Raw genomic sequence first — 17,788 nt, forward strand, 5'->3', positions numbered from 1 at the left:
AATTATTTTTTACAGCAGCTGGAGTATTCCATTCTTTTTCTCCATCCAGTTTGACACAACACCGCCACCGGGTTCTAGACCTGGTAGGTCTCTGAATGATGTCTGTTGTAAAAGTGTTCCTAAACTCTTTTTGCCTTTTATCTACTTTGGCGACTCCCTACGTTGGGAGGGCAGTTCTGAGTTGTCTTCCCATCAGGAGTTGTGCGGCACTGTATCCAGGAGCTGCTATTGGTGTTGATCTGTAACTCAGAAGAGCAAAGAATGGATCTTTCTGCAGCAGGATATTCTTGGCTGTCTGTACAGCTCTTTCAGCTTCTCCATTCACTTGTGAATAATATGGGCTGCTAGTAATATGAGGAAGATCATATTTTATTTGGCTAAATTACATTCTGCTGCAGTGAATTGTGGTCCATTGTAAACGGGCTACTCACCGCCGCGGCGCCTCCCGCTGGTTTTTCCGGGGAATTAGCTCTTTTTCAGCCCGGAGCGCCCTCTGCTGGCCGGTGGTCCGCCTGTTTTCCTCTCAGCCCCGTGTCCCTCCCAGGATCCCGGTGCCCCTTTAACTGGGTTTCCCCGTCCCCGGGGAACCCCCACCCTGCTTTCCCCGCTTCGCCTCAGAATGGCTACTGCCCAGTCGTGCTCTAGCCCCAGCTCCTGGGGCAGACTGCAGTATCCGCCTTCTCATCACAAGCAAAGGGGTTTGGACCTGGTGCTCTTCCTACCCCTGGGTCGCCCCTTGCAACCCCCCAGTACCTGTGGCCTACCGCTAGGCTGCAGCCTGGGGTTTTCTAGGCTGGAGCTCCCCAGCTCCCTAGCCTGTTCCCAGCCCTGCTTCACCCAGGTACTTTAGCTCTGCTCATAAGCAGCCAGGCCCATCCCTCTCTGAAGGCAGAGAGAGACTGTCTGGGCTCTGGCTTCCCTGCCTTCTTATAAGCCCCAGGGCTTCAGTTTGGGGCGTGGCCCCAGCTGTGGCCACTTCCTTACTCAGCCCAGCTTCCAGAGCCACCCCTCTCAAGCCCTGGCAGGCAGCTTTTCAAGCCCCTCTGGGCAGGAGCAGGGTCCACCCTGCTACATCCATGCTCTGTGGTCCTGGCAGAAGCCACCAGGGTCGGAGACCTCCTGGACTACGATCGGGGAGACTGGCTGGATCCCCTGACGCTCGCTCGGCGGATGGGGCTCTCCAGACCTTGTACTCCCCGGCGCGTACTACAGGAGGTGAAGGCCGCTTTGCCGCCCGCTGCTCTGGCCTACCTCGACCGGGTCCTGCGTGAGGGCACGCCCCGCCCACCCCCCACCCCGAGCCCTCCGGACCTCTTCATCGGGCCCCTGCCCCGTGGACCCGACCGGCCCCCCCGCCCCTTCTCCGCCAGCCGGCGGCACGAGCTGCAGCCGGTCCGTTTACAAACCGCGCCCAGGAAACAACTCTACGCGCCGCGTGCTCCATACCGTTCACTTCCTCACCTCGTGTCCCGCCCCGACACCAAGTGGCGGGACCTCTTGCCACCTGTGGAGGGTGAGGAGCCCCGGTGGGCCAGCCTGTACTCCACCCTGGTCCCGAGGCCCGCCGGGGATATCAGCTGGCGGCTCCTTCACGGGGCCGTGAGCACGGGTGTGTACTTGGCGCGGTTCACCCCTGTCCCGGACACCTGCCCCTTCTGCGGCGTGAGGGAGACCCTGGCGCATGTTTACCTAGGGTGCGCCAGGTTGCAGCCCCTATACCGGCTCCTCACCGACATTCTGTTACGTTTCTGGCTGCAGTTTTCCCCTCACCTCCTTATCCATGCACTCCCTATCCGTGGCCCCACAAAGTCGCGGGACCTCCTGGTCAACCTCCTCCTCGCCCTGGCTAAAAAGGCCATCCATGCGACCAGGGAGAGGAGGTTGGCCGACGGAGACTCCTGCGACTGTGGGGCTTGTTTCTGGTCCCTCGTCCGCTCACGTCTCCGGGCGGAGTTCCTCTGGGCGGCGTCCGCTGGCTCCCTTGACGCCTTCGAGGAGCAGTGGGCGCTGTCCGGGGTTCTCTGCTCGGTGTCCCCATCAGGCTCCCTCCTTATGACCCTTTGACCTCACTCCTGTCCCTGTTCTTTTATTAGTTGTCCCCCACACTTAGTGGGTTTCCGTGGCCCTGTGGATCCTCCCCTTAGGCTGGGGGGGGATCCGTTAGCATGGGGCGGGCTTCCGCCCGCCCCCTCTCCCGGATAACCCAATAGTACATCCATGCTCTGTCACAAGTTTTTCTGGAACCCTGAAATGAGCAAAATTGCACTTTAGTTGCTCTATAACACTCTGATATGTTACGTCTTTCAAGTACACAATTTCTATATACCCGGAAAAATAATCCACAACAAGCAAGTAATGATGTCCCCTGAATTCACATAAGTCTGCAGTGAGTCTCTTCCAAGATCTCTCTCATTCAGACTAGCTCCTTCTTTGCATCATTAATTACTACTGGCTATATCTTTTTTTTCCTGCAGCCATCAGCAAAGGAGCTCTGGGAACCCATTCTGGATCCTCCTCCGCCCACATGACTGTGTGTCATGTTATCAGCTGGAAAAGCACCTTCCTGCTCCTCCCTTGGGGGATGTCTTTTCCTTTTGGATGGACTTCTTTATAGCCCAGCTCCAGTCCACGCTTTGTGTTGCTCTTCCAGGCCTCTGCGGGGAGAGGTCCCTTGTCTCTTACCTTCTTATTTCAGCTTCATCTTGGATGTAGGGTGACCAGACGTTCCAATTTTCTAGGGACAGTCCCAATATTTGGGACCTTTTCTTATATAGATGCCTATTTCCCCCCACCCTCTGTCCCAATTTTTTACATTTGCTATCTGGTCACCCTACTTGGATGTGTGTTTTTATGTTATTAACATGGTTGATTTTCCCTTTAGCAACCGGAATCCCCACCTCAGACAGCCCATCTTCCGCCCGATGCACCCATCACAGCGCTGACCTTGTCTCCAGCTGGCTGGCATAGCTCACTGCCCAGCTGCTCTGTTTTCTGGAGACGACTTTTCTTCTCTCTCTGGCATAATTTTATCTCTTTCCATAAGGCCTCAGGGCTCTCCTGCTTTGTATGCATCTCAGAACCAGGCTTCATTCCACACTCAACCTTAAGCTGATTCTGTAGCTTCGTCAGCTCCTGCTGCAGCAACAAACACTGCTGTTCCCCAGTCGCCTTCCCATGCTGAGACAGGCCAGCTCCTGCTCCCGTTAGATGGCTTGGGCTGAGATCCAGTCCCTTGGGCAGCACATCTCCTCTAGCTCCTCCTCAGCCTTTTGGCCTAGAGGGTGTTCAGCTGCCCTGCTCCCCTCAGCTGCAGCAACCTTTTTGTCTAGCTCTTCCCAGTCCATTAGTGGGTGGGTTTGCTGGGTCACTGTAGAGGACACGACAACTACTACAGCTTCCCTTTTAGCCAATATCTCCGTATCTGTGCCCGTTAACATCCAGCTCTTCAGTGGGTGATCAACTTCTTCCCCTAAAAACCTCCAAGGACACCCACAGCATCACTGCAATCCCCTGTATAAATGCAGCCTCCTGGTGATTTATTGCTGGGCTCTCTCTTATCGCACACACCAGAGCCCTCAGCCTGCACCTCTGCCCCCTCCTGAGCCATCAGCTTTAGTCTTTCTAGTTCTTTAACTTATTCCAGGAGCTATTCCTTCTCCTATATTAGGAAACGTCTACATTGGAGCTAAAAGGTGTGGTTCCCAGCTCATGTAGACGTAGCTGAGCTAGCACCTAAAAATAGCCACGTGGCCAGGATGGCACAGGTGCCAGCTTCAGCTACTGCCTGAGTAGAAACCCGCCCAGCCCCCTTAGTACGTGCTCAGGCAGCTGGCCCAAGCTGCCCACAGTACTCTGGCTACACTGCTACCTTCAGCGTGCTAACTTGAGCAGAGTTAGTGCAGGTATGTTTACATGAGCTGACACCCTCAGTTTCACCTTCTCCAACTTTCTTCCTTCTAACCGGTGTGGCAGGCTCATGTGTCCCAGCAAACCCTGCTCTAGTTTCCCAGCCACACCACTCACGTCCTGCAGCCCTTTCTGGGCCCCTCCTTCGCAAGGCCTAGGGCTTGTTCAAGCCCTTATGGTTTTGGCTCCTGGGTAACTTTCCTCTGCATGGCTCATTTCCTACCTTGGCTGCCTTGAGACTGTTGTTCCCCAGCTCCCTGTTGCTTTGCTCCTCCAATGGCTGAACTATTCTGGTCTCCAGGTGCTGCTTCTCCTCTAGGGCCAGGTCTCCTTGACTAGGGTATTGGCAATTCCAACTGCCACTTCCTCCCTGTGGGGTGGTGCCTGGTGCTTGATACATTCAGCAGCTGTGAGTTTCTCCTGAATATCAATAATCACACCAGTCCTTGGCTCACATGGGTGCTGGAGCTTTATCTTCAATGGCTGCGCTTCTTGGGAGCTAGAGCAGAATTTTTTCTGCCGAAAGCCCTGTTTCTGTTTCGGTGCCTTGACCCATTTGCTCTCCGTAGCCTCAACCTGGTGGCTTCTCTCCTGCTCTGCGAGTAGCTCCTTCTCCCTGGCCTCTGGTCACTGGGTTCGCTCCTGTTGCTTGGCCAGTTTCAGTAAGAAAACCTGCACCGGGGCCTGCAAGTTACAGAGCTGTTCAATAGCCCTGTCAGAGCTCTTGTCACACCCTTCTCTTGGGACCACCAGAAATGCTGAATCACATTTAGCTTCTGCCTCAGCTCCCCTGGCCCAGAGAGCCGGCTGTCCCCTAGAGCTGCTGGTTGGATCATTTTCCAAGGGAGTCAGTTCAGGTTCCTGGGGGAAGCTACTCAAATGCCCCCGATTCCCAAACTTTGAATCTGGGAGGGAGGCTAAGGTATCCCTGGTAAGCGGAGGGACATCTGATACCCCAAGGCCTGCTTTCTTAGCAACCCATTTTACCCAATACTAGAAACTCTCCCTGCCCCATAGCAACAGCCTCTCTGCCCCAAATCCAAGGTTCTTGTAGAGCAGCATCTTTTTATGTGTCCCTTTTCCCTGCAGTCAGAAAAATTAACCCTGCGGGGGGGGGGTCACTTTTCCCAGCCCAAAATGGGGTTCCCACAGTCCTGGGCCTGACCTCCCCATGGCAGGGGGTCTTTAATAACCTGGGACTCCCCTGTTCCCCGAGTGTTCTGGGAAACTAGACCAATCTCCCCGTCCTTGCTCCTGGAGGCAGCCCCATCTCTTGTGTTCATCCTGCTCACCAGCCCTGTCTGCAGTGGGTCAGGGTGACGCTTTCCAGTCACTGGCCCTCCTCAGTGCGTCGCTGTGGGTGCCTGGGCACTTCCAGCAATGGGAGCTGGAACCCCCTTGGCTGTTGCTGGCCCTCCAGATACCAGCTTGGGAGAGTGAATGTCCCTCCGGCGTGGAAGGTGTCTGTGCCGTGCTGCTCTGTCAGCCCTCCTGGGTGAGTCTCAGAGCCGGGGTGACAGACATCGGCTTGTGGGGTTTGTGCTACAGCATTAAACACAGCTGTGTAGATGTTGTGTCTGGAGCTGGAGCCTGGGTCTGAAGCACCCACTTACTCCCTGGGCTTCAGAGCCGCAGCTCCAACCTGAGCCAGAATGTCTGTACAGCTCTTTTTAGCACCATAGCAGGAGCCCCACAAACCTCAGTCTGTTCTCCCGGCTCTGAGACTCGCTGCCACGGGCTGTGTAGACGAACCCAAAGTGTCTCCAGAGTCTGGGTGTGAAAGGTCCCAGCGTGTCTGACCCAAAGCCAGTTAATGAGAGTGAGGGAGGTGGCTGGTGAAGTCATTAGATGGAGACACCTGAGCCCTGGGGCTCTGAGATGGTCTCTGTGACCATTATCTGCTCTGGTAGATGCCCAGGGACAGCTGCAGAGGGTCTGTGCCACTCACAGAGTCCAGGGGACAAATCGCTCTGGGCAGAGTTCAGGCTGGAGCCAAGTCTCCATTTTCAGCCTGATGTGGGGGTGAGATCAGGGTCTGGAGGGGGGAATTTTTCTAGCAAGGACAAATTTAACAGCAGCTCTGGAGTGTTTCATAGCTGATGCCCTGAGCCTGGCCTGCCCGTAACTGTGTGTTTCTGGGGATGTTGACAGTCACTCACTGCAAGTCACTGGGGTTTGGGCTCCTAAGTTACTCAGACAGGTTTGAAATGGGCCTGGGAGAAATGTTTTGGACAAATAGTTTATATTTTTGGTTCGATTGTAACTATTCCCAAATCCATGTTGAGTTTGCTGACTAGTTTCAATGAACAATAAAAGGTGCCCCCTGTGTGATGTGAGGCGGGAATTAGAATGTGGGTCTTCCCTCTCAGGTGAGGGCTGGAACCACTGGACTCCATCTGATGTGGGGCTCCCTCAATCTCTCCTGCTGAAGATGCCCCCTTGTCTAAACACTGCCATGGGCCTGGGCCAGAGCATGGGAGTGAGAATGACTCTGCATCCCAGTGGGTCAGGCCCTACCTGGGAGCCCAGAGTCCAGATCCCCTGCTCCAGTGACCCTGTAATTACTGACCCATAACCCCAGTGAGGTGTCTCACGCCGTGTCTGCCGGGGTTTTCTTGCACCGATGTAGCTTCCCTGGTGCAAAACCCCAGTGCAGATGCACTGTGCAGCTATGGGCTGGGACTGGCACCCGATGCACCTTCTCCCAGATGGAGGAGGCAGGAAGTGAGGAAATCCCCCCTCCAAAGCAACAGAGATTCCCTGGGGTCTGCTCCCTTCCCTCATATGCCTCTGCCTCTCAGGTGCCTGTGACTCCACAGTACCACTTGGCCCTTGCCTCTATTCATCCATAACCCCAGTGAGGGGAGGGGTTACGGCAGGGGATGGCCACCAACATAACCCAGCCAGTCTCCTCTGACTTTAGCACAGGTAGGAGGGGGTTAAGCCCTAAGGATGCATTGTGCACCAGGGCCCAGGGAACCTGACTGCAGGGGCTTCAGCAAACTGGGCCTGAGAGGTGACTCAGCAGGGGAGGGTGCCCAGGGGATGGAGTAACTTTGCACTCCCTGGGGACAGGACCCTACCCTGGGGCTGCTGTGCAGCTGGCAGGTTTGGGGCGTGAACAGGATGGAAATCACTCCCCCGCCCCACTCCAGAGCTTACTGAGGAGAGGAGAGACTTCCTTCTGCCAGCTCTGGGGGGCGAAGAGGGGGAGGTTGGCACATGCAGGGCTCAGCTTCACTTGGCCAGTGCCCTGGGACGGAGGGTCTTGGGCTTTCCCAGAGTGTTGGCCCAGCCAGAGGCAGTGGGGCAAGGAAACAGCCTGCTGGCAAGGCTGCTGGGGAGCTGCTGAGCACTCGGGTCAGGGGCTGGTTCTTCACACAGTGCTGGGAGGAGGATATGCCCTGCAGTGGGGCAGCAGATATGGAGGAGCAGTGGGGCTGGGGGGCGGAAAGGGGCAAAGCAGGGAGAGGACAGCGAGAGGGGGAGCAGGTAAAGGGCCGAGGGGCCGGGGAAAGCAGGGGCAACATGTAACCAGCTGCCACTTGGTGCCTGCCTGCACTCACCAGCTACTGCAGCTCGCAGAACACTGAGGATGGAATGGAGGTTAAGGATAATTTAGGCATGGCTCAATATCTAAATAAATTCTTTGCCTCAGTCTTTAATGAGGCTAATGAAGAGCTTAGGGATAATGGTAGGATGACAAATGGGAATGAGGATATGAAGGTAGTTATTACCATATCTGAGGTAGAAGCCAAACTCGAACAGCTTAATAGGACAAAATCGGAGGGCCCAGATAATCTTCATCCAAGAATATTAAAGGAACTGGCACATGAAATTGCAAGCCCATTAGCAAGAAGTTTTAATGAATCTGTAAACTCAAGGATTGTACCATATGACTGGAGAATTGCTAACATAGTTCCTATTTTTAAGAAAGGGAAAAAAAGTGATCCGAGTAACTATAGGCCTGTTAGTTTGACGTCTATAGTATGTAAGGTCTTGGAAAAAAATTTGAAGGAGAAAGTAGTTAAGGACATTGAGGTCAATGGTAATTGGGGCAAAATTCAACATGGTTTTACAAAAGGTAGATTGTGCCAAACCAACCTGATCTCCTTTTTTGAAAAGGTAACAGATTTTTTAGACAAAGGAAACACAGTGGATCTAATTTACCTCGATTTCAGTAAGGCATTTGATACGGTTCCACATGGGGAATTATTAGTTAAATTGGAAAAGATGGCGATCAATATGAAAATTGAAAGGTGGATAAGGAACTGGTTAAAGGGGAGACTACAACAGGTCATACTGAAGGGTGAACTGTCAGGCTGGAAGGAAGTTACTAGCAGAGTTCCTCAGGGATCGGTTTTGGGACCAATCTTATTTAATCTTTTTATTACTGATCTTGGTACAAAAAGTGGGAATGTGCTAATAAAGTTTGTGGATGACACAAAGCTGGGAGGTATTGCTAACACAGAGAAGGACCGGGATATCCTACAGGAAGATCTGGATGGCCTTGTAAACTGGAGTAATAGTAATAGGATGAAATTTAATAGTGAAAAGTGCAAGGTCATGCATTTAGGGATTAATAACAAAAATTTTAGTTATAAATTGGGGACACATCAGTTGCAAGTAACAGAGGAGGAGAAGGACCTCGGAGTATTGGCTGATCATAGGATGACTATGAGCCGCCAATGTGATATGACTGTTAAAAAAGCTAATGCTGTTTTAGGATGCATCAGGCGAGGTATTTCCAGCAAAGATAAGAAGGTGTTAGTACCGTTATACAAGGCACTGGTGAGACCTCATCTGGAATACTGTGTGCAGTTCTGGTCTCCCACGTTTAAGAAGGATGAATTCAAACTGGAACAGGTACAGAGAAGGGCTACTAGGATGATCTGAGGAATGGAAAACCTGTCTTATGAAAGGAGACTCAAAGAGCTTGGCTTGCTTAGCCTAACCAAAAGAAGTTTGAGTGGGGATATGATTGCTCTTTATAAATATATCAGAGGGATTAATATTAGGGAGGAAGAGGAATTATTTAAGCTTAGTACCAATGTGGACACAAGAACAAATGGGTATAAACTGGACACTAGGAAGTTTAGACTTGAAATTAGATGAAGGTTTCTAACCATCTGAGGAGTGAAGTTCTGGAACAGCCTTCCAAGGGGAGTAGTGGGGGCAAAAGACATATCTGGCTTCAAGACTAAGCTTGATAAGTTTATGGAAGGGATGGTATGATGGAATAGCCTAATTTTGGCAATTAATTTGGCAATTGATCTTTGATTATCAGCAGGTAAGTATGCCCAGTGGTCTGTGATGGGATGTTAGATGGGTGGGATCTGAGTTACAACAGAGAATTCTTTCCTGGGTGTCTGGCTGGTGAGTCTTGCCCACATGCTCAAGGTTTAGCTGATCGCCATATTTCGGGTCGGGAAGGAATTTTCCTCCAGGGCAGATTGGCAGAGGCCCTGGAGGTTTTTCGCCTTCCTCTGCAGCATGGGGCATGGCTCACTTGCTGGAGGATTATCTGGAGCTTGAGGTCTTTAAACCACAACTTGAGGACTTCAATAACTCAGACATAGGTTAGGGGTTTGTTCCAGGAGTGGGTGGGTTAGATTCTGTGGCCTGCATTGTGCAGGAGGTCAGACTAGATGATCATAATGGTCCCTTCTGACCTTAAAGTCTATGAGTCTATGAATCTATGAGTGTGCAGCCAGTGCTGGCCAGAAACTGGATAAGGGACAGGGCCCTGCTGGCTGAGAGCTGGCACACAGTGTGGGCTGCACTGACAGACCAGCAGGGGGAGAGTCCGGCCCTGCATTCTGCATCTTCGCCCCACCACCAGCCTTGCAAACCCACCCCCATCATCAGCCATTGGCCACCTCCTCCTCACCACTGGTGGGTGGGCGTCTGGTGAGCAGGGATCCAGCCAGTAGCAGGACCCATCAGTACTGATGGGTCAGAGACAATTTGTCCATTTTTAAGAAAAATTTGTGACACCAGCAGGAAGGCTTAAATACAGGACTGTCCCTTTCAAAAAGGGACATCTGCTCCCCCTTCCCCTGAGGGGTGTCAGGGTCCGTCTGCCTGTGAGGAGACAATGAGCCGGGAAAGGGCAGGGGGTGCAGGGGTCAGGGTAAGGGTGGGAATGTGTCAGTGGGGGATGGAGGAAGAGGGGCAATGGGGAGGCAAGAGGAGCAGAGACCATGAGGTGGAAAGGATGAAGGGTGGGGCAGGTGCTAGGACCATGGGGTGGGAGGTGGGGGAGAGCGAATAGGCAGGCACCAGAGACAAGGACCTCGGGATTACAGTGGACAAGAAGCTGAATATGAGTCAGCAGTGTGCCCTCATTGCCAAGAAGGCCAACTGCATATTGGGCTGTATCAGTAGGAGCATTGCCAGCAGATCGAGGAAAGTGATTATTCCCCTCTATTCGGCACTGGTGAGGCCAGTTTTGGTCCCCCCACTACAGAAAGGATGTGGACAAATTGGAGAGAGTCCAGCGGAGGGTGACAAAAATGATTAGAGGGCTGGAGCACATGACTTACGAGAAGAAGCCGAGGGAACTGGGATTATTTAGTCTGCAGAAGAGAAGAATGAGTGGGGATTTGATAGCAGCCTTCAACTACCTGAAGGGGGGTTCCAAAGAGGATGGAGCTCGGCTGTTCTCAGTGGTGGCAGATAACAGAGCAAGGAGTAATGGTCTCAAGTTTCAGCGGGGAAGGTCTAGTTTGGATATTAGGAAACACTATTTCACTCGGAGGGTAGTGAAGCACTCGGATGGGTTACCTAGGGAGGTGGTGGAATCTCCTTCCTTAGAGGTTTTTAAGGCCCAGCTTGACAAATAGCTGGCTGGGATGATTTAGTTGGGGATTGGTCCTGCTTTGAGCAGGGGGTTGGACTAGATGACCCCCTGAGGTCTCTTCCAACCCTAATTTTCTATGATTCTATGGCACAGAGTGAGGCAGGAGCCTGGGGGCAGAGGGGCTGACTGGGGCAGGGGCAGTCACCAATGAGTGGAGGAAGGTGAGAAGATGGGTAGGTCCCAGGGGGAAGAATGGGGTGATGGGAGGGGTGGGCACTGGGGTGGAGCATTAAAGGGGAAAAGGAGGGGCAGACTTCAGGGCCATAGAGTATGCATGGGGGCAGGACTAGAGATGGGGGTGTGGGCACAAGGGGCCAAAGGGGACAGAAGAAGGGGCAGGCACTGGGACTCGGGGGAGGGGGAGAGGGACAGGGCTTGCCCCTGGGGACACAAGGGGTCAACAGAGGGGCAGGCACTGGGAAGGCAGAGGGTGGGTAGAAGGAGGGGCTGGCACCCGGGGAAAGGAGGGGGTGGGGAAGACACAGGTGACAAGGGGACAAAGAGGGGTGAGGGGTAGTGCAGGTGCCAGAGGGCCATGGGGGGTGAGGGGTGGGGCAGACCCCAAGGGGCAACAGGGGAGCAAAGGAAAGGGGCAGTCATAAAAGTGGCGAAGGGCATGAGGGGTGGGTGCCAGGAAGACAGAGGTGGGCAAGGGAAGGGGCAGTCACCAGGAGGGATGTGGGACTGAGCAGATGGGCAGACGCAAGGAGAGGAGAGCACATGGGCATCACGGGACAGATTGGGGGCAAGAGAACAGGTAAGCACAGGGGGGCAGAGAGAGGGGTGTGGGGATGTGGGCACCAGGGGGGCAGACGGAGGATGAGGGGAGGGGTGAGCACCAGTGGGGCAGAGATGGAATGAGGGAAAGGGCTTACACCAGGGGTCCAAAGAGGGGAAGGGAAGGGCAGGCACCATAGAGGCAGATGGGGGCAAAGTTAGAGATGCGACACAGGAGGGCAGAGGAAGAGTGAAGGGAGGGGCTGGCAACAGGGCACTAGAAGGGGGGGTAAGAGGTGCTGGTGTCAGGGGGGCAGAGGGTGAGGGGAGGGGAAGGGTGGAGAACTAAGAGGAAGGTGCCGGGTGTGTGTGCGAAAAAAGGGGACAGGCACCATGGAGAGTGACAGGGACCCAGTTTAATCTCCCTTTGATCCCAGTGACCAGCTCCTGCCCCCGTCTCTGAGGGTATGTCTTCACTACCCACCATATCGGCGGGTAGCAATCGATTTCTCGGAGTTCGATATCGAACTCCGAACGCACTCCCGTCGACTCCGGAACTCCACTGCGGAGTCGACAGGGGAGCTGCGGACGTCGATCCCGCGCCGTCAGGACAGGTAAGTAATTCGAACTAAGGTATTCGACTTCAGCTACGCTATTCGCGTAGCTGAAGTTGTGTACCTTAGTTCGAACCACACCCCCTAGTGTAGACCAGGCCTGACTCTGTGACTTTATCCCCAGTGGACGTGACTCTGGATCCAGACACGGCAAATCCCTGGCTCATCCTGTCTGAGGATCGGAAACGTGTGAGACATGGGGGGAGGGATAACTCAGTTGTTTGCGCATTGGCCTGCTAAACCCAGGGTTGTGTGTTCAATCCTTGCGTGGGGCATTTAGGGATCTGGGGCAAAAATCTGTCTGGGGGTTGGACTAGATCACCTAGTGAGGTCCCTTCCAATCCTGATATTCTATAGTTCTTTGGAAACTGGGATCTATCCAACAAGTCTGAGGGATTTGAGCATGATATCTGGGTCCTGGGCGCTGAGGGGTTTGCAGGAGGGAGGTGTGAAAGTAGAATGAATTATATTACAAAAATAGATAGGATTAAAGAAATGCTGTCTGTACCTTTAAGGAAAATCGCTGGAATGCTGAAGTCCAGGTGTCAGGAAAACAGACATTAACATAAAACATTTGCACCGTTTAAGGGCAATTGTTGAAGCATTAGCCTTAGATCGATAGGAGTTAGTAAGGAAGTAGGATATGCATGCTATGCCCCAGGTGAATTTTGCTGTTTTACTCTTTTGTCCCTTTGTTTGATTTCCGCTCTTTTATCTGTATAAATAAGACTGTGTGGGCCTTGCATGGCCACTCACATTATCTGAGTGTTATTGGCGGAGCGCTTTGCTAATAAAAACAGAGTGGTCTGACAAATTGTGAGTCTTGATTCTAACTTTGACAATTTGGAGGTTCCACCGAGATGGCAACCGTCTTCACTGGGGCTGTGTGATCCCTGTCCGTTTTGTGGGACGACCGTGGCAGCCGGCACCTGGGCATTTGGCCCAAGCGGTCCTCCTTCTGAACGGAAGGGTGCACAACCACAGTGAAGTCTACGCCATCGAACCTGTTGGTTCCCACTCTGTTCTGGTAGGGATCCCAGGATCTGGCATCAGGAATCTGTGTTTTGTCCGGACTGAGGACTGTCCTGTCTCTGTGTCTATCCGTCCTCTCTGTGGAGTGTTTGAGTCTGGGTGCCGTCTCCGTCCGAAAATTGGACGACCAAGGGATTCCTGTCACCGCGGTCTGAGTGAGTGAAATCTGCACAATCGCAGCCGCACCGCACCTTGGGTAAAGCCCCTGGTGTGAAAGCAAGGGCGATTGAGGCAGTAGCCCGTGGGCTCCTTTTGTGTGTGGCACTGGGCATCGCTCTGCCGAACCCAAATTTCCTTCTTGTGTGATTGGTGTGTAAAGTCCTCCTGTATGGGTAACCAGACGTCTAAGTCGGGGCAGTTCCCTAAAGGAACCCCGGCTCATTTTATGCATTTTAGGAAGGGTCCGGACTCCTGTAAATTTCTGGAAAAATGGTCTAGGCTAACTCAGGGAGATCCCAAAACTCAGTGGCCACTGTTAGGATCTTGGGACAAGGACCGAGTAGACGTCTTAAAAGACAAACTCGGCCAATCTAAAACTAAATTGGCAAAAGGAGAGGTTGACTGTTTCATGGAATGGTGGGAAGAGGCAAATCGTAGATGGACAGAATCGAAACTCGCCTCTCTCAAAGATTCAAATGATAAGTTAAAAGCTTTATTGGAAACCTCCTCTCCCACCACTAGACCGAGCGCTCCCCTTTATCCTGTTCTCCGAGCAGACCCCCCTTCATACTCCTGTCTCCGGGTGGGAAAAGACGAAGAAAACCCCTTGCTAGATTCCGGGGACGATGATGAGGAAGACGCACTAATTGGCCTGGCAGCCTTGCGTCGGATCAATAGACAGCCACCCACGGCCCCAGCTCAGGAACAACCGTCACCAGATTTCTCAGCTCCTGAACAATTCCCAGAAATCTCCAGTTCAGACCTGTCTGGATCATCCAGTACGGCTGAGGCCCATTCCTCTGAACCCACTCTGCCCCGTAAAAGCTCGCGCTTGGGCCTTAAAAATGTCCAGGCTCCCCTCCGAATCCTGCATACTGGGGGCCGAGAAGGGGGTCCCACTTGGAGCTATAAACCCTGGACTCGCACAGAGCTCCTTTCAATTGTAAAAGGCTTTCCAAAGCCCCGGGAAAATCCTACCAAATTTGCAGAGGAATTTTTGTTAGTATGTGACACCTATGAACCCTCTGAGGCAGACCTCCTGCAGCTGTGCAAGCTACTTGTAGCAGCCCCAAGTGAGCATGAAAAATGGCTCACAGCAGCAAATTGGCTCACTGCTGACCGCCACTCTACTTTACCAGACACTGGTCCTGATACTGATTACTGGAAAAAGTGTAAAGAGCGAGCTAAAAATCTATTTGAAGCCATCCCTCAGGTATGGACTCCTAAAACCGACTGGATGGTCATAAATGGCTGTAAGCAACGACAGGGAGAAAACCCGGGCGACTATCGCACTCGGCTAACTGACATTTTTCTGCAACATTCTGGTATACAACAGCCAGACAGAAATGGACAGGGCGCCCTGGCTAGTGCGTTTGTTAATGGCCTCCTACCTGCTATTGGCAATATGCTAAAACGAATAAGTGTTGGGTGGGAGACTGAAACCATGGACAAATTGCAAACAGTGGCAGAGCATTGCCAACGTACTTTAAAGGGAAAGGAGGAACAATCAGCTCAACAGTTAATGGCCCTGCAAATACAGCATTATTCAGGGCAGGGCAAACAGTTCCGGGGAAGGGGAAAATACCAGGGACGGGGACGTGGTCGAGGGAGGGGCAAAGGAACTGGTTTTTCGGGTTATGGGGATGTTTGTAATTACTGTAAACAGCCCGGACATTGGAAGAACGAATGTCCCAGCCGGCCTGGTAATTCTGTAAATAACCAGCTAGACCCCCTGCCAGCACAGCCAGTCAGTCCCCAGCCTTACTTTGTCTCACAGCAATGATGGGATGCCGGGGAACCTCAGGAAATTTTAACTCCTTTACTACCACTCACTCCTACGGGTGAGTGTGTGTTAACTATCAATGATCTTTCTCTCCCTTTCCTTGTTGATACGGGAGCTTCACTCTCTGCAGTTCGTACTACTGATCTGCCTGCGGTTCCCCGCTCCGGAAAAACTGTGTCCGCTGTGGGCATTACGGGAGTCCCAACCTCTTATCCCCTTTCAAAACCTCTACCAGTCCAGGTTGGTCCCCTTTCTGCGGATCATGCCTTCCTTCTCTCTGATTCCACTCCGGTAAACCTTTTGGGTCGGGATCTCTTATGTAAGCTTGGCTGCACCATATACTGTTCCTCGGATGGGGTCTATTTACAAATTCCCCAGTCCTCTCTGAGTGATTCTGTAGCCTCCCTGCTGTCTGAAACTTCCCTTTCCACTCCAGTCCCTTGTTGCCCACTGGTCCCATCCCTTGAACACCTAATTTCGCAGGTCCCATCCTCTCTGTGGCCAACCCATCCCTCTGAGGTGGGCCGCTTAAACACTGACCCTGTCTGCATTACTGTGGACTCCTCCAAACCCCTGCCTCGCCTTTCTCAATACCCTTTAAACCCTGAGGCAGAGGCTGGCATTGCTCCAGTCATAGCTGCCCTGCGGGAGCAAGGCATTATTGTTCCCTGCTCCAGTCCCTGTAACACCCCTATCCTCCCAGTTCGAAAAGCTGATGGCAAATCATGGCGATTTGTTCAGGACCTCCGAGCCATTAATCGTATTGTCATACCCGCCTTTCCTGTTGTCCCAAACCCAGCAACAATTCTGGCTTCTATCCCACCAGCTGCAACTCATTTTACTGTCGTTGATTTGTGCTCTGCTTTCTTTTCTGTTCCGGTTCACCCTGACTCCCAGTACCTCTTTGCCTTTTCTTACAAGGGACAGCAATATACATGGACCACGCTTCCCCAGGGGTATACGGAAAGCCCATCTTACTTTTCCCAGGCATTAGCCCGAGACCTAGCTGACCTTGTTTTCCCATCCGGGTCCACTCTAGTCCAATATGTGGATGATCTACTCCTCTGTTCCCCCTCGTTATCTGCCTCAAAAACTGATTCTTTAGTGCTCCTTACTGCCTTAGCAAACAAAGGTCACAAGGCTTCTCGCTCTAAACTACAGCTCTGTCAAGCCTCTGTCACATACCTTGGTTTTCTCCTCTCCCAGGGTTCCCGTATGCTCTCTCCCACCCGTGTCCAGGCTATCCTTAGCTTTCCCGACCCTGCTCCCACGCCAGGTCCGAAAATTTTTGGGTATGGCTGGATTTTGCAGGCAATGGATTCCCCAATATGCCTCCCTTGCAAAACCTCTCCAGGAACTCACTCGACTCTCTGTGCCTAATCCCATGCCATGGCCCCCTGAAGCAGACTCTGCCTTTGTTTCCCTCAAACAAGGTTTAGCTTCTGCCCCCGCTTTAGGGCTGCCAGACTATTCTAAGCCTTTTACCCTTTTCTGCCATGAACAATCTGGATGTGCACTTGGAGTTCTTACTCAGGTGCACGGAGAAAAGAACCGCCCAGTAGCTTATTTCTCTGCCACTTTGGACCCTGTGGCCCAAGGCCTACCCCCCTGCCTGCGTGCTGTGGCTGCAGCGCGCCTAGTCGAAATGTCTGAATCCCTTGTCCTTCGCTCTCCCTAACTCTCATGGTCCCTCACTCTGTGGAAACTCTGCTGTTACAGCGTAACCCCAGCCACCTCTCCTCCGCTCGCCTTACCAGGTACGAACTTCTACTGCTGTCGGCTTCGTATATCACCATAAAGCGTTGTTCTCAGTTAAATCCTGCCACTCTCCTTCCCTTGTCTAATGATGGTGATCCCCATGACTGTCTTGCAACTGTGTCTGCTGTCACTGTCCCGCGCCCTGACCTTTCCGATGTCCCTCTCCCTAACTCTGACCTTGTTTTGTTTACTGATGGTTCCTGTTTTCGAGACAGCCAAGGTCGTCTCCTTGCAGGATACGCTGTTGTGTCACTCTCTGAAACCCTTGAAGCTGCACCTTTACCTTCTGTGACCTCAGCACAAGTTGCTGAATTAGTCGCCCTCACCCGTGCCTGCTTTTGGCGGAGGGACGCTCTGCCACCATTTACACTGACTCCCGCTATGCTTTTGTGGTTGTACATGAATTTGGCTCCCTTTGGAAATCTCGGGGTTTACTCACCTACGCTGGTAACCCATTTAAAAAAGTCCCCTACATTTCTGCTCTCCTGTATGCAGTTTTACTTCCCTCTGCCCTAGCTATTGTTAAGTGCCCTGGCCACTCGACGGCAGATACTGATGTTGCTAAGGGTAACGCATTTGCTGATGCCTCTGCTAAACATGCTGCTGCCATAGAACCTTCCCCAGATGCATTTCTAGGTTCCCTTTCTGTTTCTATAGCACCGCCGTCCCTCACTGACCTCACCCTACTCCAGGATTTTGCCCCAGAAGCCGAAAAAGACTCCTGGGTTGCCCAGGGTTGCTCTTTGCATCCTGATTCCCTTTGGCGTTCGCCTACTGGTGCCTTTGTGGCTCCCTTTTCACTCTACCCGTCTCTGGCCGCCCTGCTTCACGGTGTTTCGCATGTCGGAAAGGAGGATGGTCTCTGCTGTAACTAAGGTGGGATGGTGGGCCCCCATTTCAGCTCTTTGCAGCCCGCCACTGTGCCGCCTGTACCACTTGTCAAAGCCACAATATTGG

The sequence above is a fragment of the Mauremys reevesii genome, unplaced genomic scaffold (assembly GCF_016161935.1).
Source record: "Mauremys reevesii isolate NIE-2019 unplaced genomic scaffold, ASM1616193v1 Contig7, whole genome shotgun sequence".
Lineage (NCBI taxonomy): Eukaryota > Metazoa > Chordata > Testudines > Geoemydidae > Mauremys > Mauremys reevesii.